The sequence below is a fragment of the Papilio machaon genome, chromosome 18 (assembly GCF_912999745.1).
Source record: "Papilio machaon chromosome 18, ilPapMach1.1, whole genome shotgun sequence".
In the NCBI taxonomy this organism is placed as follows: domain Eukaryota; kingdom Metazoa; phylum Arthropoda; class Insecta; order Lepidoptera; family Papilionidae; genus Papilio; species Papilio machaon.
In genome coordinates this window covers 4752757-4779007 of record NC_060003.1, presented here as the reverse complement: position 1 = coordinate 4779007, position 26251 = coordinate 4752757, and the positions used below count along the sequence as shown (strand labels likewise).

At 33.4% G+C, this 26251-nt stretch overlaps 7 non-coding genes across 7 annotated transcripts; 3 read left to right on the top strand and 4 right to left on the bottom strand.

Moving 5' to 3' along the window:
• The first annotated feature begins 2690 nt into the window (after positions 1-2690).
• On the top strand, positions 2691-2762 carry Trnaa-ugc. Its single transcript has one exon. It is a non-coding gene; the product is annotated as a tRNA-Ala (tRNA).
• Positions 2763-3160: 398 nt separating this feature from the next.
• Trnaa-ugc lies at positions 3161-3232 on the bottom strand. The gene has a single exon. It is a non-coding gene; the product is annotated as a tRNA-Ala (tRNA).
• Positions 3233-3335: 103 nt separating this feature from the next.
• Trnaa-ugc lies at positions 3336-3407 on the top strand. Its single transcript has one exon. It is a non-coding gene; the product is annotated as a tRNA-Ala (tRNA).
• A 1267-nt stretch (positions 3408-4674) lies between these two features.
• Positions 4675-4746, bottom strand: Trnaa-ugc. Its single transcript has one exon. It is a non-coding gene; the product is annotated as a tRNA-Ala (tRNA).
• Positions 4747-4840: 94 nt separating this feature from the next.
• Positions 4841-4912, top strand: Trnaa-ugc. Its single transcript has one exon. It is a non-coding gene; the product is annotated as a tRNA-Ala (tRNA).
• Positions 4913-5299: 387 nt separating this feature from the next.
• Positions 5300-5371, bottom strand: Trnaa-ugc. The gene has a single exon. It is a non-coding gene; the product is annotated as a tRNA-Ala (tRNA).
• A 1367-nt stretch (positions 5372-6738) lies between these two features.
• Positions 6739-6810, bottom strand: Trnaa-ugc. Its single transcript has one exon. It is a non-coding gene; the product is annotated as a tRNA-Ala (tRNA).
• Between the last annotated feature and the right edge of the window lie 19441 nt (positions 6811-26251).

Below are 26251 nucleotides of genomic sequence, written 5' to 3'. Positions count from 1 at the left end.
AATTCTATATCTATAATTAGTTCGAATCCTCACCACCGCTAGCAACCGCAACAGTCAGCGCCAAATGGTGAAAACGAAAAAGGCACGAAATACCAAGGTTTATAGCCCGTTCGTGTACAAAGGTTAGTGCGCATGAGCAGTTGATTGTTGCCATAACAAAAAATGACTAGCATTAAATTAAAAAATTAACATTTTACCTTTAAATCTTATATTTATGTTAATTATCGAAATCATTAAAACGCCATCTAAAATAATTTTCGAAGTCAAAAAACACTTTATAATTTCAAAATTATTATATAAGTATTAATACATTTTTAAATCTAGTTTCAACTTAAACCTACATAACTAAGTTTTTTCTGATCTGGTAACACGACAATTACATCGTTGTGACTGAAGCATGTGACTTAAGCCGAGGACACATAAATGGCTGTATATTATGATGAAAGATTTTATCTATTGAGTGTTTTTTATTGTTTTTTTTTTAATTTATTATGCAAACTTAGCTACTTAATGATGGGAGTAATATTATTAACTATCAACAAATTGTGAAATGGTCAAACAATTCGATGATTCCTCGACAATTAAAATTACAATTAACTTTCGAAATGAAATTCTTAATCAAATTATGAAATCATAATTTATTTGCAAAATGCTGAAATTAATTTATTAAAATATTATACGCTTTTCACGCCTCAACGAATAGTTAATGATTATTTCCTAGTTACATTCGCCAACTGTTTCCTAGATCCTAGTACTACTCCGACTAGTACTAGTCCGATTATAAATTAACGAAGTTAATAATCGATCGGTGACATATCAAAACTATATAAAATGCATTTGACAGTCACGTTTGTTCTATAAATCACATGCGCTCAGTAAATCATGGAAGTTTGCCGGCAGCCAGTCCCGGGGTCGACTTGCGGCCGCAACACGATTTACTGTTATTCACGACATTACAACTAAAGTATCTCATAATAAAATGATGTAAAACGAAGTCTTCTTATGTCTTTCAAAGTGCCGAACTGATTTTCGTATGATGTGCATCAAAATACGTAACTATTACATCATAAACACCCTCCGCATAATTCGTTTCAATTTACAATGAATTGAGTTCTACGGATACTTATTTTGACAGTTTAGAAGAGATTACCAAGGTGTAAAAAAAGCTGATATAGCACGATATGGGACTACAAGAAAAGAGGCAATTTTTTTATTTTTTTAAATTTTTATATATAGTAAACAGGGTACAAAATACAAAGTTACAATAAAAGTGTCTATAAACCCAACGAAGGTTTGTCTAAACCTTAATTGTCCTCATTAATTTGACTTATGCAGTAAAAATTGCAGTCGGACACTTTAAAGTTGCAGTGCAATCTTACAATGTCACTTACAAGTTTTTAGTTTAAACCGATATTTTTGGTGTAGATTAGTTCTGGCCATCTATCATCATGTTGCTTCATTTGTTTACTTAAATATAATTGTATGATATTTTAATGTGTCATAAATATTTATTTATGACGTAAATGAAAACAAAACGTGAATATCGAATCTAAATCATCCAATATCTATTTCTGGACCAAAACATTCGTCTTAAATCTACATTTACATATAAAACATGCCAATATATCAATTCGACCACGAATGCAATTTGTGAATGGAGACCATAAATAACTATTTCCCGTTTGACACACGGCGACCCTTCGATAAGGGCACTGACACACTCAGTTCACTGCCTGAAAGCGACTACGATATACTATTTTAGAAAAAAAACAATTAGTGAAAATAATATCAAAATTCAGGTTCTACTGTTTTCAATGGTGGCAGTTCTTGGTAATTTATATTAAGACAGTTTTAATATACAATTTTTGTTCATCACGAAATACATTAGTTTATCTGCCCACTGCTGGACGTAGGCCTTCTCCAATGTATTTCAGAGTATGCGGTTCTCCGCCTTCCGCATCCAACGATTTCCCGCATTGCGCACTAAGTCGTCGTTCCATCTGGAAAGAGTGCGCCCCATGCTCTTGATCTTCATTGCGGGCCTTCATTCCAGGCTTTCCCTCCCTCACCTGACTTCACCAGCTCGATTGATTATCACTTCAGCCTACTAACTTTGAGAACTATGTCGTCTACTATATTAGTTAATAAAAAAATAAATAAAACAAAACTGATTTTAGTAACCTCTCCCGTTATATTTTATCCTTAGCGGGCAACACCGCTTTATGTTTTCCGCTATCGTTTGACAGATGCGTTCGGAATTTGAAAACCGGAAGGATTTTTCCAGCGTCCTCTCAAATCAAGTGTGAAATTCAATTGAGCGGCTATAAATTTTGTCGCCTTGAAAAATGTCCGACATTGCTTTTTCTGTTACATGTTCTAGGATAAATGATAGTTCTTTCATCACTTACACTTAGATTTGATACGATATAAATAAATAAGAAAATAATTTATATTACCTAAAAGACCTGAAGAATTTGACCTCTAATCAATTATGTATAAGGCACATTGTTAATAAGATTAAAATTATTTATTTAAAGTTCTCTAAATCGGATATTGTTTTATCAATGTAGTTAAATTTTTTTTTACCATATTACCATATTTGTTGCTGTCAAAAACTGTTTTTAGCTGACTTCAAAAAGAAGGAGGTTATCAATTCGACTCTATTTAAACTTTAATTAATAAAGCCGTGCGGGGATGTAGCTCAGTGGTAGAGCGTTCGCTTTGCATGTGAAAGGCCCCGGGTTCGATCCCCGGCATCTCCAAACTTTTTGTATATTGTGGATGATGGGACAAAATAATTATTAGTAATGTCCTTCTAAATAACTCTTCCAATCATTGCAGGTTACGTTAAAGCAATAAAGTCATAGCCAATTTTTAACTTATTTAGTGCTTGTATGAGTAAAAATCGTACATCTTAAAATATATTATGAAACATTTTTTACAAAAGCGTAGCTTCAAAAATAAAAAGCAACCAACCAATCTAAGTGTGGGATTCCACTGTAGACAATCTTGTATCAAATACTTATTGTTGACCTTGTCACACTCTTTTAAAAAATAATGACAGAAAAATGTTCCAATATAAGTGTTATTACGGCAGTGAAATTACACGGCTGGTACAAGTAGGATTCTAAAAAGTTTATTAAGTTCAATAAAAAAAAACTGGAGATGCCGGGGATCGAACCCGGGGCCTTTCACATGCAAAGCGAACGCTCTACCACTGAGCTACATCCCCTTACTACTTCATTATTTAAGTTTAAACATTTCATGACTTGACCAGAGAAAATTCACAAAATAATATGGTAAAATAATTTACTTTTCCGTAAGCAATTTGTATCGGGGATGTAGCTCAGTGGTAGAGCGTTCGCTTTGCATGTGAAAGGCCCCGGGTTCAATCCCCGGCATCTCCAGATTTTTACTATTAGACTTTATATTCATTTTACCCCTTATGTATGTATGTACAAGCAGGGAAATAAATGCAATAAAAATTTAGAAAACGTCGATTTTTTGCCTATTATGTAATCTCTTTAGTAACTAAGACTAAGTATTTGTGTATATTATGATTAGTGCCAAGTTTACTTCTTACCAAAGGATTCTAAAAAGCTTATGTCTTATTATTTTATTTACGCTGGTTATTCCTATGTTTGTGTTTAATAAAAGAAACAAAAAACAGTCAATAGCGTTGGTTGTACTGAAGTTAAAAAGTCGATGTCAAATTTACAACTTCACAAGGACCTTAAATAACTCGAAAGTCACATTACTTCCAGTAAACCGCATAAAGGAGCAATCGCCAGATTACCCGATACATCACAACTAACGCACCATCCATCTCCGTAATAGTACCATACCTTGCCTGCGAACATAATACTGAATGTTTAATGGATACGCTACATCGGAATACATTGCCTAGAAAACTTTTATTATATAATCAAGAACAACATCTAATGTTAAATGTTTATTTAACAAAATCTCCTAAAAGTACTTTGTGTGCTATCACTTTGTGAGCGTTGTCGTAGGTGAGAGACACAGGAGACGCGATTCGATACTATGTGATGGTTTGCGACCGATATAAACATGTGACTTATAGTGGTTAGGTTTTCACTACTGAAACACATGCACGAAAACATATAATTATCGTGATTTTTCAAAGAGAATGTAAAGGATGGTAAATAAAAATACATGTTTTTTACAGTTGGCAGTTTACAATTATGATTATAGTCTAGTATGTGTCTTACAAATATTTATCTAATATATAAAATTCTCGTGTCACAGTTTTCGTCACCGTACTCCTCCGAAACGGCTTGACCGATTCTAATGAAATTTTGTGAGCATATTCAGTAGGTCTGAGAATCGGCCAACATCTATTTTTAATTTTTTTTTTAATTTTTTTTTAACTACGCGCGGACGGAGTCGCGGGCGACAGCTAGTATTAATATACTATTCTTATGTAACAATACTTTGTTATCAATTTTAATTAAGACATGCGCTAAGAAACAATACTTTCTAATTAATTTATACAATTGTTACGATTATAATATAAACAGCTGCAATTTGACACTTGATAAGTACCCCGTATAAGTAATAAACTGTGTAATGTTCTTAGGTTCTGATGTGTCAATGATACTAAACTTATTGTACTAATCACTATTGTAAGTATTACTTACACCAAAAAAATACTGGAGATGCCGGGGATTGAACCCGGGGCCTTTCACATGCAAAGCGAACGCTCTACCACTGAGCTACATCCCCGATACAAATTACATACTTTAATTTTACGTTATTACGATATTCCGTTGTCGTTCAAAAACTTTTAATTATTTAAACTTTAATATAGAAGTAGTACGGGGATGTAGCTCAGTGGTAGAGCGTTCGCTTTGCATGTGAAAGGCCCCGGGTTCAATCCCCGGCATCTCCAGTATTTTTTTGGTGTAAGTATTACTTACAATAGTGATTCATAATAAGTTTAGTATCATTGACAGATCGGAACATAAGAACATTACACAGTTTATTACTTATCGGGGTTCAATCCCCGGCATCTCCAAATTTTTTGGAATTAATAGCAATTCGAGATGACAATTACTGGTTAGTAGGAATAGTAAGTAATATATATAACCTGCCTACCCTTGATTAAATTAAAAAAAATTAAATTAAATTGATTGATTAAATTAAATTAAAAATGGAAAGTTTAACTATTCTTCCTTTGACAAAACAGAGATAACTGTATTGTCACTGTCCCGAACTGTTGATGATAATAAACTTATTATGAATAACTATTGTAAGTATTACTTACTCCAAAAAATACTGGAGATGCCGGGGATTGAACCCGGGGCCTTTCACATGCAAAGCGAACGCTCTACCACTGAGCTACATCCCCATATATGTAGTACATAAATTTTAAACAGAACAAATTACGAGTCTGACTATGCTTTTTTGGAAAGTTTAGCTTACAATATAGACTTAAATCATTTTTTTCGTGACTTATTTTAGATCATTTACGTATTTTAAATAAGGAACTAGTTCGCTCTTTGGTATGGTAATGGTTTTATAATTACAAAACATTTTGTAACAACTACACACCCTCTTGATGTTTCGATGTAATTTGTGAAATCGAATTAAGTTGAAGCATCAAACAAGATTCTTCAGGATCCAGTGCTTAATTGTAATGCAAATAATAAACAACTTGTAATTAAAACAGAGAGCGTGAATTTTTCTCAATTTCCCCGCGATCCAATAAAGAAATGCAAATGAGGTGCGGCCAAGAATTATTGCTTGTGTCATTTAGGGATGACACATGCACGATTTCTGGCATCGATATCGATGTTTTAGGCTTTTATGAAGATTACATATTATAAATAATGCTTAGGTGACTCTAATTTATTTACAAAAAAAAAAATATTATAAAACATACATATTTCAGCGTGATTCTATGTAGCAATGTTGGATAATCAGATTAGTGACTAAATGTGAATACTTACAATATGAAAATGTTAGATAAAAACTGGCGAGATTGAGTACTTATTTATTAATTATCTATTCAAATACTTCACACAAATAGGTGACATTTTGAACCGCTGTCCAAAGTTATGGTAAGTTTTTAGTGACACTTTAATTGCGTTAAAAACGACTACCAAGAAAAAGTTATATTTAATTACCTAGGTACCGCTGGAGAGACCGGCAGGAGTGTCTTCAAGCAGTCGACTGGCAGGAAATGGCACAGGACAGGCGGCGGTGGCTATGTCTTGTGCCGAAAGCCAAGACCCATTTTGGGTCGCTGCGTTTGCGGAGTATCTTTGCAAATTTAAAATAATATCGACAGTATTCTTGTACTACGCACACCACTATAATCTCAGGGTCCCCTCAGCTTGTCGATTGTAAAAAAGTTTTTATAGCTAATTCCCGGTCCTAGGTCCTCAGTTGCTCTGTTTACAGCCCATCCTCAATCTGCCGACAAATGAACTTTGGCATTTGTTTTACTGGCAACATTTATGTTTCTGCGGTTGGTGTTTGATTACAATCTTATTTTATTCATTGATGTTCAACTTGTCTTTACGAGCTATTTAATATTTTTTTATTTGTTGCCACGATATCTCCAAAAAGTTTTAAATATAATTTAATACGATTAAGTAACTTTATCTTAATCTTGAGTAGTAAAAACTAATAAAATTAACTATTATATATGATAGAAAGTTTAAATTGAACCAAATTATGTTTGACTTAAATTCAAATCTGTTTAAAAAAATCTGGAGATGCCGGGGATCGAACCCGGGGCCTTTCACATGCAAAGCGAACGCTCTACCACTGAGCTACATCCCCGATGTATTAGTTAACAAATTACGCGCCTAGAATTCGCTAAATATATTAAGTGAAAGTTAAGAACAATTTTTTACATCGCAATACTTGCTATTGCTATATTTATGTTATTAGATGTATGTCAAAAGAGCCACATACGCAGTAAAACATTTTTTGACTTGAGTATTTGAAAAAAATTACGCAAACTGCACGTTTCTTTGTAAATGCGAATTTAAAACACAACGCATATTACATACCACACAAAAAACAGTTTATAACAAGTGTTCAAGGTATTTAAATAAAAAAATAATTATCAAACGCCTCTTAGCCGATTAAATCCATAATCGTGAGAAATCCTAGCAATGTAAACAAAAAGACAGTTTTATTAACATTTCAAGTCGTAATTACGGCATCTAAGATCTTGCCAATGCTCTAATGCGTAGTAAGAAGATCACGATATAATTACAAGCAAGGCAAGCATTAAATCATAAAGTTGTCAAGGGGGGCGCTGTGTTCGCATCTGATGACATTCCTGGACACCTATAAAAATACTTTCACGCCTTCGAGAGGGAGTTAATGCCATTAAAAGCGACTCATATTGATAATAAAGAGGATATTTAAAGTTGCAGATATGTGTGCAATTTGAATTTTCTTTATTAAACGTTTATCATTCTGAATGCTTTAATTTTTGACAGGAGGTAATGTTTTTCGCAAATACGCATGAATATCCGTACCAATCTGATTTCCGGTAACCTAAAACCCTTGACTGTTTTTGTCGAGTGACATTTATTAGATTCGTATTCTTCACCGGAGTAACTGACCCTGGGTTTTTGATACCAAAATCTCCTTTTAAAATCTGTTATGTCAAAAATAATGAGAGGGATAACGATATGTTTTATACAGTTTACGTACAAAATTAATGTTAATTACCTTAAATTCAATCAAAGTAATAAAATAATAATAATAAAGTAATTCAAAGTAAAATTCATTCAATTTAAATTTCTATCTTGCACAGTTATATGTGTCTCGACACGAGTAAAGGCAATTCGTATCACGTGTTCGGACGTGCCTCTGCGAACTGCTCCAGTAACGTATGCCTATGTATGCGATACGCTCATATTTTTTTATTCCAGCGCTGGGAATATGTTTATTGTACCACCATCCACTCTTTGAATAGTTGTTAAGAGCGACTTTGCTTTCGTTACTTGTGATAATTTTTATCCTTTGTCATATTTTTCAACATGTCAGTTCGGCAGTCGCTTCAAAGTGAGACGTTTGGGAATACATAAGAGCGCTTTGTCTAAATGAACCTTTGCAAACCTGTAATATCAGGTTTTCTGTCTCCATGTTATTTTCTGGGATGTTTATTTATCTTTTACATTTACGTTTCTATTTGTACAGTAGTAGCGATCACGCCTGTGACACGGCTCGCTGGGTGGTTGGTTGCAAATGGAAACGGTCGCTACATTAATGACTAGGTTTATCCCGTGTTTTCATTCGTGCTGATTTAAAAAAAACTACTAAAAATATAGCCTATGTTACTCAATAATAATGTAGCTTTGTAATGGCAAAATAATTTTTTAAATCAATCACGTAATTTTTTATTTTATTCTTTACATACAAAAAACAAATTTTCCTGCATTATAAAATTAGTAGAGTTCAATTATATTCTAAGATTCTCAAAGCGTAAATTACTTTTCATGTAGAATATAAATATATAATGAAGATAGGAAAATTTGTATAACTTCCTGAAAAAGCTTTACACTTTCTCGTAGTTATCTGAAGTTAGCTACGTATAGCGCGGTAGTAATTCTCGGGGCGGCCACGTACCGACTACGTGACAAGAATGAGAGCTCGCCCCAACCCAAACCTCTATTACGACGCACTGCCGGAAACAGGGTGATTAGTCTTGAAAAAGTTTCAGTGCAGAATGTTTTGTTATTGTTATTGTAAAACAATTTCATTTTTAAATATTTAAGAATGTTGAGGTTTTACCATTTTGCTATTAAATAAAGTAGGAGTGGATATAAAGATACATAGTAACTTAATGAATGAATGAACTGCTATCTCGTATCTCTAAAATGTAAATGTAGACTTAGTAAAAAAGAAAAATCTTTTCTTAATAAGGTGCAAACTAATTCTAGTTGGACAACTGCGCAAAAAATTTTGCTTCAAATGTGGCCAAAGCGAACTATTAGTTTTGAGAATTATAAAGTTTGGCCATAAAGCATCGCTAGAGGTTCCTTCCCGTGTTTCAAGTTTATGGACCTGATGCGATATTTAGGCGGTCGTAAAACGTACGTGCTGGACCCAATAGGGCTGTCACAAAACCAATGTGTTCTATTTAATAATAATGCTCGATTATATATTCTGAAATTACATTGCAATGTTTTAACAAGTGGGTAATATTATGAGTATAAGTTCTCTTTGAAATAATGTAACGCTTTACCACTGTTATATATATACATATAAAATTATGTTTTAACAATATACATATATATTGTAATTTTATTTCATAAGTTTTTTATGTGTATATTATATAGGGTTGTCTAAAAAATGTTTGCTGATGTAACTTACAAGAAATACAAATTGATAGCCCTAAAGTACATCACGTGCCGTCATCGATCCGGCGACGTAACGAAGTCGGTACGACCTGACGTACACCTTGCCTAAGACTTCCAAGACATACTCTTGTTTCTTGCATGTAACTACAAAATAAATTATGTATATTCCTAAATAAAGATTTGACTTAATTCGTAAATTGCTTTTTATAAATTATTTGTGTTTGGTCTAGGCGTTATTTTATGGATTCTTTTTAGATTATTTTAGAGTATATAGTGGTAAAAAGGCGAAGTGATCGCTGCCAATTGCTATCTTCAGAAAGTTAAAAGGTTGCGTTGTCTAGCTAAGATGGTCAGAAGAGAGTAAATACAGAAATAAGGCGTATATCCCTTTTCCATTCAAAATCGATGATAAAGGAAAATTTTGCCACAGATTTAAGTTTTTCTTATAAGCGTGGAGTAGAAGTGTAATTACGTTTATAATCAAGGTTCAATCGCGTTGGGTTAAAAGCTTCCTGAGAGCGGCGTTAGTATGCGACCTGCGTACAGGTGAGCAGGGAGAGAGAGGTCTGGGGACGAGCGAGGGAGGTGAGGCTTACTTTTTTTTCATCCACCACCCTTGCCACTTTAAAGCGGATGATAGTAGGATAATCGAATCCTTAACATAGACATAAAATTGTATAATAATGATAAGTAACTATGAGAAAATATTTAATACAGATTTTTAATGGACGAATAATAATTGAAATACTTCGTAATTTTATAAATAATTAAGAAGTCGTTTATTGTAGATTTTATACTTATTAATTCAAAATTAAAGCGGCAATGAAGAAGAAAGATTTTTCCTTCATATATGTTCCAATTTTTAAAAGTAGAAACAATCTTAACATTAAACGGCTAACCAGAAGGAACTAGTTAAAATTTCAAATCAAATCACTAGCTCTGTAAGTAGGGTTTCAATAAAAAATATTACTCTTGTCTCTTATTAAAGATTATCTCCAAACAAAAAAAACTATTAATATAAGAAACAGTGTCCCCGCGATGTAATTGATTCATACAAATTGTTTGTGACCACGAGAGGGAGGAGGTTTTTGTGTGGATTTATTAAAAAAGGCGCGATATAAGTGCTATACGATTGCGAAGGAGTGACATGTGTATGGACACGAGTGTGGGCCACGAAACGACTGAGAATTTATACGCTTATCGCGTCTAAATTCGCAACAATATAGATATTATTAAGTATTCAAAAATATAAGAAATCAAGTAGGAGTTTGTGTACTAATAGCACATGATTTCATCTTAGTAATAATGTTTGCTTTCTACAAATTTACTGATAAAATGGGCAAGTTAAATACTGAAATCGACTGTTTTGAATAAGCAAATTATGGTAATTCTAAAACTCTTTTCACCATGCCAAAGTTTAGTTTGTATGAACTAATCTTACTATTATTATAAATGCGAAGGTTTAGATACATAGATGGAGGGATGGATGTTTGTTTGAAGGTATCTATAGAACGGCTGAACGGAACTTGCTGAAATTTGGCACAGATGTAGAACATAGCCTGGAAGAACTCATAAGCTATTAAGACGGAGTCACGGGTGATAGCTAGTATAAGCATAAATATAAGGTCCTTACATATGAAATTGGCGTTTTGTATGGGAGGAACAAAAAGTCGGATATTTTTTAATATAATATATTTAATTAATCAAAGTATGAACCATTATTTTCTATGCACTTTTGCCATCTCATAGGTAGTTCATTGATCCCTTTACTAAAAAAACCAGTCGGACGGGAATCAATAAAATCTTTGAAGGCGATTTGGACTGCCCCATCGGAGTTGAATTTTTTCCCTTGCAAGAAGTTATCCAAATTTCGAAAAAAATGGTAATCTGTTGGAGCAAGGTCCGGGGAGTACGGAGGATGTCTTAGACTTTCCAATTGAAGCTCTTCTAATTTAGTAGCCGTCTGTTGCGCAGTGTGTGGTCTAGCGTTGTCGTGAAGCAGCAGTGGCGTGGAGCGATTGACCAGCCTAGGTTGTTTAGCCGCTAGCTTTTCCATCATGGTTTGCAATTGCTGACAATAGACATCAGCCGTAATAGTCTGGCCAGATTTGAGAAAACTGTAATGAACAATACCGGCACTAATCCACCAAACGCTTACAAGTAACTTTTTTGGGGTTAATTTTCGCTTGGGGCAGGATTTGGCTGGCTGGCCAGGATCCAACCATTGCGCTGAGCGCTTCCGATTATCGTAAAGAACCCATTTTTCACCACAGGTAATGATTCGGTTTAAAATACCTTCATTATTGTGCCGGTTCAGTAATGTAACGCAACAGTCGACGCGCGTTTGCCGGTTTGCTTCATTCAATTTGTGAGGTACCCACCTTTCAAGCTTTTTAATCTTCCCAATTTGCTTCAAGTGAATTAAAACAGTTTTATCACTAACATCGCAGCCTGCAGCTAACTCGGACGTGGTTTGCGATGGATCCGCTTCCACAATAGCCTTCAACTCTTCATTATCAACTTGAGTCTTAGGCCGTCCACGGGGCTTGTTCTGCAGATCGAAATTTCCAGAACGAAAACGTTGGAACCAAAAACGAACTTTGTTTTCTTTTGCAACACGACCGCCATACACATCATTCACCCTTCGAGTCGTTTCCGCAGCACTAGTACCACGGCGGAACTCGTACTCGTAAATAATGCGATATTTTAAGTTTTCCATTTTGTAAAATGAGTGACGCAAACAGAAAAAAACAGAAGAAAAAAAACAAATGAATGACGCTCATCGAACCACAAATACATGAGTCTATAGCTGTACAAATTTGAATTTGGAATTCCTTACCAAAGAGGAGAAATTCGTGATTAAAGTGGCCAGTACGAAAAACGCCAATTTCATATGTAAGGACCTAATATGAACTCGTAGACATTACACTAGTCTAACGTTAAATCAATCTTACACTACTACTAACAATAAAAAATACTATTGTCCTAATATAAAAATTATAAATCAATACAGTTTTTCTATCAGTTTTAATGGCCCACTCTAATGGCTAGCTTGAGTGTAGGGCTGTAATGGTATAAGGACATTTGCCGACTTTGAGTGTTCTTACCTCGACAATCCGCGTCGTAAATCATAACTAATCCGGTGGCCGGACCGGTGGGGCTGACTGACGGATATCGACGCTTGTTTTGTGTTTATGTATCTCGCCAAACGACCAGCTTATAATAAATCATTTATATTGAATTTCATATTGTTAATGAGGACAAAAATCTATTCAATTGTTTATTATTAGATACATAATTAAATCTTACTAATATTATAAATGCGAATGTTTAGATGGATGGATGTTTGTTTGAAGGTGTAGGACATAGTCTGGAAGAACAAATAGGCTACTCGTTTAGTTTTTTTTTAATTCCGCGCGGACGGAGTCGTGGGCGAAAGCTAGTTATTAATATTTTTTTTAGTTTACTACATCATGTACTATATTCCGGCATAAGAACGCGTTAGTGAGTAGCCATCATGATGCGCTTTTTTCATAGTAACCTCGCATAATAAATATCTTCGCCTACTAATTTAATACGCAGTAAAATAAGTTTTTTCAAAATATAAATTAAATTATTTTTTTTACATATATAATATGTATCATTGTAAATAATTTTTAGTCCACTCTGTGGTTTTAAACACGATAAAATTCTAAACTGGACCGAATTCCACAAACGCTCCAAATCCGAAATCCGGACAAAAATGTCGAAGCGAAGCGACGCGAGTCATAAGAAAACTATAGAATTGGCATCTTCGTCAAAGAGCCTTAATAACTTTCTGCTCATTTTTCCATCATCACTCCTTTTTTACGTGGACTTTCATTTATACTTTATTGCTATACTTTTCCACTCTAAAAGACACCTTATCTGATTAAAATAAAGTTGAAAATTCTATGACTTTGCGCTTATTGTTGCAGTTCAAAGTTTTATGGAATTAAACCTTTAAATTCAAGGTTCAAGGTTCAGTTTTGACGCTCTTGTAGTGCATTTCTAAAGCCTGAGGACAAGTTGGAAGGGACTACTTCTTACCCGTATTTCCTACTCACTTATTTTGTCCAAACTTAGACAATGTATGCGACGAATTCACGACTCGAATTAAAAAAAAGATCTTCGTCCTGCTCGTACAGGGTTGCAACTTACATTTAAATTTCATATTGAAAATGTTAATTGAATAATTAAAGAAAAACATTGAAAAGTTGAATGGAATTTTGAATTTACAAAACAATATAATATCTAAAAAATAATCTTGAAATCTTTGGAGATTATCGAATTCAAGGATATATAAAAACAGAACAACAAAATTAAAAAAATCTTTAAGTAGCTTATATGTTCTCCCAGACTATGTTCTGCATCTGGGCCAAATATTATTAAGATTTGTACCTACTAACAAACATCCACCCATCCATACATCCAAACACTCTATTTCTTCTAATATTATATTAGTAAGATTATACATTTAATTAAATGTAAATGCAAAAACATTCAAAACTTTTCATGTTTTAACGACTCAAAAGATTTTGCTGAAATTTTTCTTTGCCAACCCTATTCTTGATTCTTTGACTATAAACTATTCTTGTAGTCTGTGTGTGTGTGTGTGGCCTGTTTAAATTTTATTTAATAGTGATTTAATCGTTTTCAAAATTTCGATTTATTTTGATCGTGTATTAACATAAAAGTGGCTTTTCTTTATAAACTTTATAAAAGATTTCCAAGGCACAATTTAAGTACCTGATTTATCTCTCTGAAATCAAAAGTTAAAAAGAGATGCACAGAAATAATGTAAGTTATATTTTGCACGTTATTTGTTAGGAGAAAAGTTCGTTCATACAGAGAAACTATTCAACTCCTAAACTTCCTTGCAAGCTTATACATCTATAAACCTAGAATTAAACTTATACATTTGTTGACAGTTTTATCTATGTTATTAGTAAACTAAATGTTATGTTTTTATTTTACTTTTTTTAAGTCCCGTGCCATAGTTGTCCGTCCGACAGTAAATTCTAAAGCCGCGCCTGTTTACAGATTCCGTCGCATTCTTCACACCTATCCGTCATAATAGCCCGCCATTGTTAGATCATATTTCGTTAACATTTTCACTTCATTGTTCTACTTTTTACACGGACAGAGACATTGATGGCCGCCTCTCGTAGGTTTGTTCCACAATTAACCAAATGCCTTTCTATTTGATAATTAAATTCTTCTAATATTAATTTAGTAATTATTTTACTAGTATTAAAAAGTTTACATGGATGCATGGATGTTATCAGAACCAGAACGGATCAACGGATCTCGATGAAATTTGGTAGACATGTCACAGTCGGGAAGAACACTTGGGCTACTAATTAAGTATTTTTTTAACTCCACGGAGACGGGATTTGTATCATACGCCTACGAAATAATGAAATATAGAATACTCGATAATGTTTTTCGTGCGTTTTTTTATGGTGGGTTTGTATGGTTGTAAGTTTAATTATGACCGCCTTTAGCCTAAACATTTGTACTGGTATTGACGAGGGCGGTGACATTTCGATGGGTACCGGGAATAAAGCCGCAATCGTAAAAATGAAACTGTTCAGGAAAAAATATTTAATGAAATTATGGAATAACTATAAAACCACTGAATATCTTAAAATAAATTATATGTCACGTTGTTCGTTATTTTTTGCCTAAAGTACTCTTGCAGTTACAAGATTGTATATTTTATCCAAATAGGAAAAAATCGGTAAAGATCATATTGCTACTATTTATGTCGAAAGGTTGTTCCCATAATAGTCACTTACAGCTTTGTTCACGATAAAAAAAATGAATGTTGATACAGTAATAATATGTTACAGCTTTTTTCAGTGTATTATAGGATACACGATGGATACAGTAACCATAGTTTGTGTTCTTATTCCTTGAACTTGATGAGCGTTTTGTGGACGGTATTCATATTTTACTGTATATCATCGTTGTATGTTTTTTTTAATCTTTTATCTTTGCGTGAATATCTTATTTTTATTGACAGTAATGTATAGTGCGTTTAATGTTTACATGTTTTATTCCCTGGAAGAAAGCCGTAATTACAATTGCTGGTCTAAAATTGAAACAAAAATTTCACTTTCAACATAACCGTATTGTTCCAGTAATATTTTTCTAAACGTTTACCAGGAACAAACAATTAATGTACAAAGTGATTTTTCTATTTTTGTCATTTTTCATCAGAATTAAGTAAAAAAAATATATAAGGTGTATTTAGGTCCGTAGATACCGAATCTGACTTAACCCGAAGACTGTCGCAATATCCATTGCGACATTATTCCAAGTACCCATCGATTTGATTAGTATTCTTTCAATGAAAGTCATTGTAGTCAGTTGAATTTTCAGGTTTTTTTAATAAACGGTGTTATTATGTAGGAACAGTGTGGAGCGTAGCAGTCGGCGCGCAGGTCGCGGGGCATGCGAGCGATGCACCACGTTGGTTCACTATCGATACACAAGAATGAAACAACACAATGTCATATACAAGTAATTGTATATAATTGCTATTTCTCGAGAACAATGACACGAAATTACCCTCCCGGTGAAATAATTACGATACTTTTTTGCAGTCGAATGATTTCGCTTTGACAAAAGCCGTACGTCGCTGAATCGATTTTATTGTCGATTGTATTGCATCGAGTCTTATCGATTTGCAGAAGTGCGACACAAAATTTTACAGTCTTATAGATTTTACTTTAAAAATTACAAAAGATATTAAAGTTTGAGGATTTTAATTGAATTAAATGATAACGAGTAAGATTTTTTGTTGCAAGTTATAGTAATCAAAATTTGTACATATCCTTTGTAATGAAAAATAACACTAACTGCCGTTTAATGGTCTCCCATAGCGCCGATTTGGTACATATATACACTAAAATACTCACTTGGCGACTAAGGTCTCTGAGTGCAGTAGACAGAGGAAATAAAAAAGACCTAATAAAAACCAGGAGAAGATGAAAGACCATAGATGTAAGACCATGTATTTTTAAAATTCAACCTTTTTAGTAATTCGTAAATGTTTAAACTTTATACACAAATTAGTATCGTTTAAAGTCTGAATATTTCGATCGTAAGCTGCCATCGTTTCCAAAACAATGTCTCGTTACGATCGAGCTTAAAGCCGTACGCTATAAGGTTATATCACACTGAAAATCTCGAGACAATTCCGTTTTTACTCGCTTATGCTAAAGTGAGGAATTCAACTTTTTGTCGTCCAACGGTTTATGTCAGACCCCCACTTGCAAGCGCTTTTTCCAATTTATTTAAAGTATTAATGAATAAGAATAGAGTTTGAAAAAGCGGCGTCCTTTGATTTAATACACCCCTTATCTCGATGCGGGAATAAAATGCCCATGCGTGGATCCAACAACTCACAGAAGACACCTGATTTGTAATCCAGGGCTGCATAAATATATACTGTTAGCTTTTATTTTGACGTCTATATAATTTCATACTAACTTGACTAATAATTATTGGTGGATTGGCTTATATTTCTTAAGTAGTAATTATGCCGATTCCACCGCCACTCAATCGTGGCGGGGAATCGAGCTTGTCTTCGTGGTTGGTGGTATTTTATAAATACCCTTGCATGTCAGTTTGTACGAACAGTCCGTAGGAGATACGAGAAGTAGCAGGAAGTAAGTATAAAGTGTGTAGTCAACCACTGAGAGGAGATGAAGTATCCAATTATGCCTGAACTAGAAAAATTCTTTATAAAAGATAGGAATTTGGTAGGTCAAAAAGATTTGTCGACCATTTAAGCATCATCATCGATCTGATGACTGAAACTTTAAGTTCATATACTTTTACGAAAAAGCTTACTTAGCTACTTATTGCTTATCGAATAAATAAATAAGAATCACGTAATATTATTCTAAAACTATATTACATGACAAGGAACTCTTAATCCCGTAGTAAACAGCTGTGGTATATATTTTGTCGGTTTTAAATATTGCTGAGTATTGCTTAAAAATCTGACTAGCCTCGTATTATGCAAATTTCCTATATGGAACTGAAGGTTCAAGCTTGATCTAAGTAGCCCTGGATGGTGGTTTACTGTCTATGATTTACTTTACAACGTGTCCAATCTATATGAAATGGTAAACATAAGGATAGTTGTAGGCATAACTAGAAATATCATACTAATGTTATATGTTGTGGGCCTAGCAAGAATATTTGTGACAATCGATTCAAGTAAATGTAAACATTCATAAAACACTTAGGAAGCAATTTCTTTAAAGGATTTCTTCAAAGGACAATTTTGTGGTAATAGATGATTGACATTTTTCTTGTTTATAATCTGCTCTGTATAAAATAATAGCTGTTATAAAAAATTAAGCGTAGCTTAAAGTCTTACTTGTATTGTAAATGCGAAAGTTTAAAATTTAAATGTATGGATGGATGTTCGTTCGGTTGAAGGCATTTAACGGATCTTGATGAAATTTGACACGGAAGTAGAACAAAGTCTGGAAGAATACATAGGCTACTTCTTAAGTTTTTTTTTAATTCCGCGCGGACGGATTCGCTGGAAAAAGCTAGTAATAAATATTACTAAATATAATACTTGTATCTCCATTGTACCAATCGTAATGTCAATAAATTATATTAATTACCGTCCACGAAGATACAGTTTGACGTCACATATTTGACACACATTAAGGGGTCTGATACGTAGTTATAACTCCTAAGCATCGTCAGGATATCGGGACAAGAGCCATATAATTGCATTAATTGGTGCATCATAAGCGGACATGGCATTATCCGATCTCTAATTAAACCCCCACATTAATTACATTATAATTGCGTTCGGACAATGACGCCACCTGTCGGCGGGATGCCAAACTAACGATCGATTGAAAGAATCGATCGGTGATCGAAGTGAATTTGTTGAGATACTCAAAACATCCGGTTATGTAAAAAAACGAATAAAAAAAAGCCTTTCCTTTAGCGTCCGATGACACGGTGATTATAACATTCAGACACAGCTGGCCTTTTAATGATCCGAAAACAAATATTACGTCGATAATAAAAAATAAGATTATACCAGTTGACTATCGAACTCGCAATATAACTGCTGCACAGAGATAAGTTCTGACATTCAAAACAGTAGTATTTCTAAATTAATTAATGGAATTAATTTTTATACGTAATAAGGGATTAAATATGACCGCTGACAGAAATGTATGGCAGAGTTTTACTTAATGTGAAGACTGAAGACAAAGGATAGTAGTTCGTAGTAGAAAGTTTCTCCGCAATAAACAGGCCGATGGTGTTTCTGTCTAATACAATATATAGCTGCTACGTACAAAGAATTAAATAGCTATAACAAAACTGTTTCGTACCATAGTTCGATATCGTGTAACATCAGGTGGGTTGTTAAGCATTTATTGATTACAAAAAAATCCTTTAGCAATAAATATAAAATCATTTGATTGACAAGTTGCTTCAAATACATACATAATAATAGCGTTCGATAAAACGTGGACATTTAGTACTGGAGAGAATTAAAATGAGACGAGTTGTCGATCAAAATCAATTCTATGAGAGACCGGGACCGACGGCGATAGCAGATAAACTCTGATATCTCCTGATAGCTATTTATATCGAGATAAATGTAAGGGTGCGGTCATAAAGATATAATCATACTTTTTAATAATATAAATTCTAACTCTAATATAATATAATTTAGAAATTTCACGCAGACGAGTCGCAAGCAACAGTTAGTCTTTTACCAATAAAAAAAAACTACATTTAATATTCATCTACTTCATTCTTACTTAATTTTGACTGAATGTACCTATTTTAAAGTATATTAGCATTAGCAGATGATTATTTATATTTGTTTCCGTCTGTTCGTCTTTATGCTTCTTTTATATATATGGTAATTTGAGGCTCCACTGACACCGACTGCAAAATAACAATACTTGTACAATAAAGACAAAATATAACAGCGTTATCTGCCTTTCGAAGTTATTCACGAACTTAATTTGTTACATTCTAGTATATTTTGGTGTCTAAAAATTGATTTAGAATGGTAGTTAAATCAATGCTGCTATAATCGTGGTTTTATTTAATACAGTCTGGTAGGATTGCGCGCGCGCCGTACAATAACAGCGCCATCTTACGGCGCGCGTCTGTCACCAGCGCGCGACGAAAAAACTGCGTCGCCCGCTCTATTGATACGACATTGACGGATTCGGCCCGCCACAGGGCTGCCACAATAAACTACGTCAATATTATTTTTTTTATTTAAGTACCAATTTATTATCTCGCTTAGTTTTATTGTAATAAGTGTCTTATTAAGATTTTTTGTTTTCAGCTTTTGTTAAGTGAATTTATAAAATGTTGTTCTGTACATGATGGTGTAAAACAATGCATGAAAAATATATGAATACTTGATGTTTTAGTTATAATGTATCTCAAATATTGGCCTTTCCTGGTTGAGTAGCGTGTGTACTACATGTGAAAAAAAAGTCATACAGATTTAATATTTTGCCAGGGTCCAATATTTAATGATGTCACAAAATGTTACAATATAAATAGGTGATAAGTACCAACCCTACTGAAATATACATGGTAGAGACGCCGCTCTGACATGTTTACGGGCCAATTATTTGTATGGATTCCGTCGCAATAATGATTTCTTGTGTCTGTCCGTACGTCCGTCCGTTCCTTGCATCGCTTCATATATTCAGGGGTCTTTTTTGATTGAATTTGTGAATTTTGTTATTACGGGAACGGAGAGTGCGAGATTTATGGATTATTTAAGTAAATGTGTATTATAAAAGGCGAGCTATGTTTTTAAGATTTTCGATCCGCTAGCAGCGTGGAGCCTTATTGTAGAGTCGAATGGTAGCGAGATTAATAATGTAAACTGGAGAAGAAATGATTGCAAGTTAATTTAGCTTTACAAAGTCACGATGAAGTTTACAACACAAGATGGCCGCTCGGAGGTCAATAACCTCGGGATTGATACTGGAATAAGCAGTAAAAAATTTACGTCAAATTTTATTTATTAGTAAAATAATGCTAATACCATAAAAGGTAATGTCTTTTTTCTTATTTTGATTATAATTGCTATTCAAAGCACAGTTTTTCACTGGTGTGAGCTTTGAAAAGTTGATACAAAAGACGTTAATACAAGAAGTATAATAATAATGATATAAGGTAGGTACCTATATCATTATTATAATATATACTTAAAAATAAAAAAATAAGTTTTTCGTCCAACGTTTTTACGAACAAGAAATTTAGATCTTCTAGTATTCTTTGAAAAAAAAAATAATCAAGATAAGTTTTTCATATAACTCAGGTAATATTAGACTAAGAAAGAACATTTAACAAATGTCCAACAATATTATCATCATCAATCAATTATCATCAGTTTGATAGCTTAAGTACATTATAAATGATTTAAGCTCCGTAGTTGAGTAGCGTTGAAGTATTTAAGTTATTTTTTCAGAAACTTTCACACGAAGGCAGCACAGTGAGGATATAAAGTCGAGACTGCAGTACTACCCGTTCAAGCAGTAGCAGAATCGCCCACTAGACAAAATAACACTCGAATAACGGTACAGCTAGTTGAATCGTCAAAATGTATCAAAATATACAGAAAAAAAATGTGACAATCATGTGACATTTCAAAAGTTCCTGTCAATTCCATACAATTTTGACATTCGATTAACGTATCTATCTTACTGAGCTGCCCTCGTGTTTAAGTGGTTTAAAAGCGTTGACTTAAGTGTTGGCGTGAAGCGGGCGTTGGTACCCGCCTCACGTCCCACTATCGATCCACGCAGACGCCTCCGAGCACCCGTGAAGCCTTTGAGCCCGTAGATATTCATGAAACATTATTTTCTGCTCTTCTCATATAAACATATTTAATTACAAAAGAAAAACAATCCTACTGAAATTCCAAATCCTCAAGTTTTTTTTTATATCAAAAGGTAACAAACGAGCAAACGGCCACCTGAATTCATCGAAATAGTTAGGCGACTGTTGCCTATAGACATCCGCGAATGCAGATTCGTTGCCTACCTTTAATCAACGGAGAAGGGGAGGCACAGAAAAAAGATATTTCCCCTTCCTATGTACTTTTTTGGATTTCGTTTGGATGGATGTATGTTTTTACTAGTATAGTTTTATAATATCTGTGCCTACCCCAACTCCAGAATCAAATGGACCTAATCTTGGGTTTCTGAGAATAAAATTGCCTTTTAAAGCGTATTGTTATCACTGTTTTTGTTTTACACGAGGATTTTAGTCTCAGAAACCAACGGTAAATAAAATTTGGAACAAACACAAATGATAGTAAATACCGGAATAGCGTATATAAGTCCACGTAGAAAATTAACGCCGTATGGAGTACCCGCGACTATGTCCACGCGGCATTAAAAAAAAATTAATTAGTAGATGATCTATGCCAAATTTCATCCAGATATGTTAAGCCGTTTTGCATTAATACATTCAAACATTCGCATTTATAATATTTATAAGATCAAAGCAACTGTTATAATGATAGGAATAGACGTTCAACGGTCTTAAAAACTTCTAATAATCAGAGTTAAACTGAAACACAAAAAGTTTTCGACAATTCGCTTGTAGGCCGATTGTTGACCTTGTAACCTTGACCTTTTTGGTACTGGACTCCTCAGTCAATATAAATTTTTTGGAATATTTATGCATTTAAGTATGTGTTTCGACTGCAGTAAAATTTTAATTTAGACATTTTGTCATCTCCAATATTGTTTTTGAAAAAATAGTGACAACAATAATTTATTAATACAAGTAAGTGCAATGGAGTTCTGTTATTAACTAACTAAAAAAAAATATTTCTATTACGATAATGTCGTTTTTTAGTATTAGATGAAGACAGTTATAAAGTATGAGAGTACTGTACCATCAGTTCAGACCGATCTCATCTCAAAGGCAGGCTTTATCGATTGCCGCGTACGCTTCTCGAATACCTAATGTAAGATTATACCGTCATAAGAACGTAACTATGATGGACCTTAACACGATACCATTAAGGGTGATTTTTCTTTGTAAATGAATAAAAATAAGTTGGTTACGGTTTAGAAGGTCAACGTCAGCCTGTCTGAAACATTAAGATGTAGTCGTTCTAATGTTGGTTAACTTAAAAGTTCTAAATGTTCAGACTTTATTAGTCAATAGTTTTTTAGTTTATTTGATTAGGTCTGTTAATTGTTTTTTCAACTTGATTATTTTAAAGTATAGTCATCCATAAATCATAATAAATCTTTTTTTAACATATATATGTTTAATTATGTCTAAATATAGCTTATCTTGTATTACTTTATAATACAGACATGTCTTGTTTTTATGTACATCAATGGTATTTAATTTAAAAGTAAAGTATTGGTTGTAAAGTATATAAGAAGAATTAGTACATATTTATAATCCGTATTTAACTTGTAAACACTGTAGGTATAATTTCTAAAATGTAAATACAAAGTTTAGTAAAAATAGTTTAACCCTTTGGCCTTTGATTGATATTACGAACGTCAACTTGGTTATAAAGCCTACGCATGTTCATATTTCAATAATCACGATTTCTGCTAATGTGCAATAAAGGGTCGATTTAAGCTAAAATGAAAGTGAAACAATGTCCAAGTTTTTTATGATTAGACCTTTACTATTTAATTTAAGTAAAATAAAAATTTAGACGAGCCTCTAATTCAATGAAAGAAATCAATATTTTATTTAAAATTAATTTAAGCTATTTTTATTATTTCATTTATTAATGTTCACTTTGTTATATTGACTTGTACTGAGCGCGTTGAAATTTAATACGTTATCATAGACAACGTAGACCGCTACGGCGTAGCACAGCTACGTAGATGGTTTATAACATTTTAAGCTAATTTATTACAATCACTGGAGCAGAATTCACACTTTGTCCACGCCCATACGCGTGGGCAGTCGCCTTACGCCTTACCCGCGCTCGCCGGCCAATCACAACCCGTGTTCGAAATTTGAATCGAAGCCGTTCGCATATTGTTGTTTCAGTCCTACCCACAACTAGTAGCGTAACACTTAATGTATGGATATATTTATGATCGTTAATTAATAATTTAAATTGTCTTAGCAATTAACTTAACTACAATTAAGTAAAGAAAAAGTATACTACGATGTACGTAATTATGTAGATGGTTAATTTATTTTATAGTTGTATAGTTTTATAATACTTTTTATTGACAGTATTTGTATTTAAGTGGTTTTGGTTTAATAAAGCTTTGACAAAAAATATAACTGCAACAAATATTATTCATTATTTAATTTTGTCATAAATCGAAACCAATACAAAAATATTTAGATAATATCTAAAAGTTTAATTTCTTTAAGTATAATATTTTATAGAAGGTAATTTAATAAACAAATTGCTTCTGAGTACGAAATATATACGAGTTTGTTGACCTGTTGAAACTTGGTATTTTGCGAAATGGCTTAAGTCGTCAAATGGATGCGGACGAGCGGACGAAAGGGTGCTAAGTTGATTTATAGTTTTGATTTTCCGAGACATTTTTATTAAGTCAGATGACTACCACCCCTTTTATTGCACGAGTGCATATGCTGATGCGTTAAGTACAATTTATTATGATAAAGTAAGATTTATGTCTATGAAGTGAAATGAGAGCTTTACACTTTACACTTACACATTGAAGAAAAATTGTAATACATTTTTTTTTCTTAGTTATAAGTTCGCTGTTAGTTAAAAAATTACAGCTTTAAATGGTCATATAAAGTTTCATAATATGTCAGAAAAACCTATTAATGTTTCAGTTTTGTATTAATTTACACACTTGTTTAATACCAATGCATAGAAAAAAGAAAGCCATGTCATAACTGGTATTACTTCTTCACTAAACATTTTTCTTTAATGCGGTAATTTCGTAAAAAGGTTTCTCTCACTTTGGTCAACTTTATGCCGAACATTCATTACTTATTACCGTTATGTTTAGTCACAGCTATGTTCCTCGCAATTATTACTCGTGTAACCAGTTTAAGTAGATCCTAAGCAACTGTTAAAATGCGTGTATGTTATGGAGCTAGAGAAACATTAGAGTTCAAGTTATACTGAACGCTTGTTAAATTGCACGACAATTATGCCAGTGACACATGAAATATTCAAGGTCAAAGGTTTAAGACGTGGGAAAAAGTTATGATCTGATTTGTAGACATTTAGTAAATGTGGAACGGTACTTTGTATTATGCGACTTAATTTTTTCCTATTTTTGTTTATAGTTTAATGGATTCAATTAACACGGCTGTTTTAGATATATAATTTTAGTTAAAAAATCCTATATGACATTATATTTCTTTGGCAATTTATAAACTTTTGTAACAAGACAGTCTTTTCCTATCAAATACAAAGGTTTATGATTTTTTTAGAATTTTCATAACCACAAAAAATGTTTTAGCGAAAGTTGTAATTAGGGCGCCTCCGAGAGCGTGTTGGTGCGACGTGACGTAAGCCAGCGTCACGTAAAGGTAACCCAATTACAGACGACGTGACGCTCGGAAATTCGACAGCACGTCCTGCATAGGACTACCATTTCGCTTTTTCAAATATGTACAGAATTTTTTCAAAAAATATCATCACAACCATATTAGTATTTTCTTATATGAGGGTATTACTAACTGTGTACTCTCAATTTTATCTTAATGGCCCAAAAGAAAAGGTGACACGCTAAGACTCCGTGATTATATGTGGATTAAGTCCCAGAGTCCTGAATATCAAGTTATAAAACTATAGTAGGTTTTTTTTATATCTAACAAACGGAGTGAACTTTATTTCTTATTGGTTTTCGGATTATTTGGTTTATGGTATTTAGTTTATTAGTTTGGTATTTTTCTGTTATTACATTTTATAATAAAACAAAGGTCTTTTTGTGTATTTTGTGTTCGCGTGTGGCTATTTGATTTGAGATGTCTATTTCCATCGACACTCGCGTAAGATGATACGAGGATTGTTCCTACATGGTCACCCTAGCGAGTCGCAGCGTATAGTTCGAAGCTTGTTTTGTATGCCCAGCGTACGCCCCGGCCGGTTCGGCGCACACATCCAAGCACGCCGTATAGTTTTGATAGCAGATCCTCAATGACCGCTGGACCGACAGACCGGGCACACGTGTTCCCACCGTCGCGCGTCTCACCAAAATGCATGTAAATACACAACACGCGCGTTTCAGAACGCGGCGGAGCGCGGGCGCGGGAAAACTTTGACAGTTGACGTTTATTTTTTTAAGCAGTGACAGCGAACGGCTCGCTAGGTTGTGGTGACATTGAAATGTGATTTTTTCATGTGATAACGAAACTAGTGTTTGTGTTGTATCGTGATTGTAGAAAGTAGAATAAAATATTTCGTAGAAAATTTTAGTAGAAGATTACAATTTAGAGAAAAGCATTGATAAGATACGCAGGGAACAAAGTATATAAAAGATTTTCTTTCCAAAAAATATTTAATGTTTGGTAGACTTTATTAATTTGTTGTAAGTAAGAATAGGAATATTAGCATAGTAGAGAAAATTTTCTTTTGATGGGTTATTACACCAAATTGCACGTATTTCGACAAATCAAACTATTATCTGTTATAAATTATAATTTCGAAGTGTGAGATATTTATAGTGATCTGATAAAAGATACCTTATTCATGTTATTTTAAAAAATATTAAGAGCATACATACCTTCTAACTGACACCGGAACCTTTACTGCATCTCCCTAACAGGTGTTATTTCTCAACAAACAACAAAAACCCGTAATCCCTTGAGGTTAACAAAACACCATCTCAATAAATATTTTAGCTTCGAGCAAACATGGT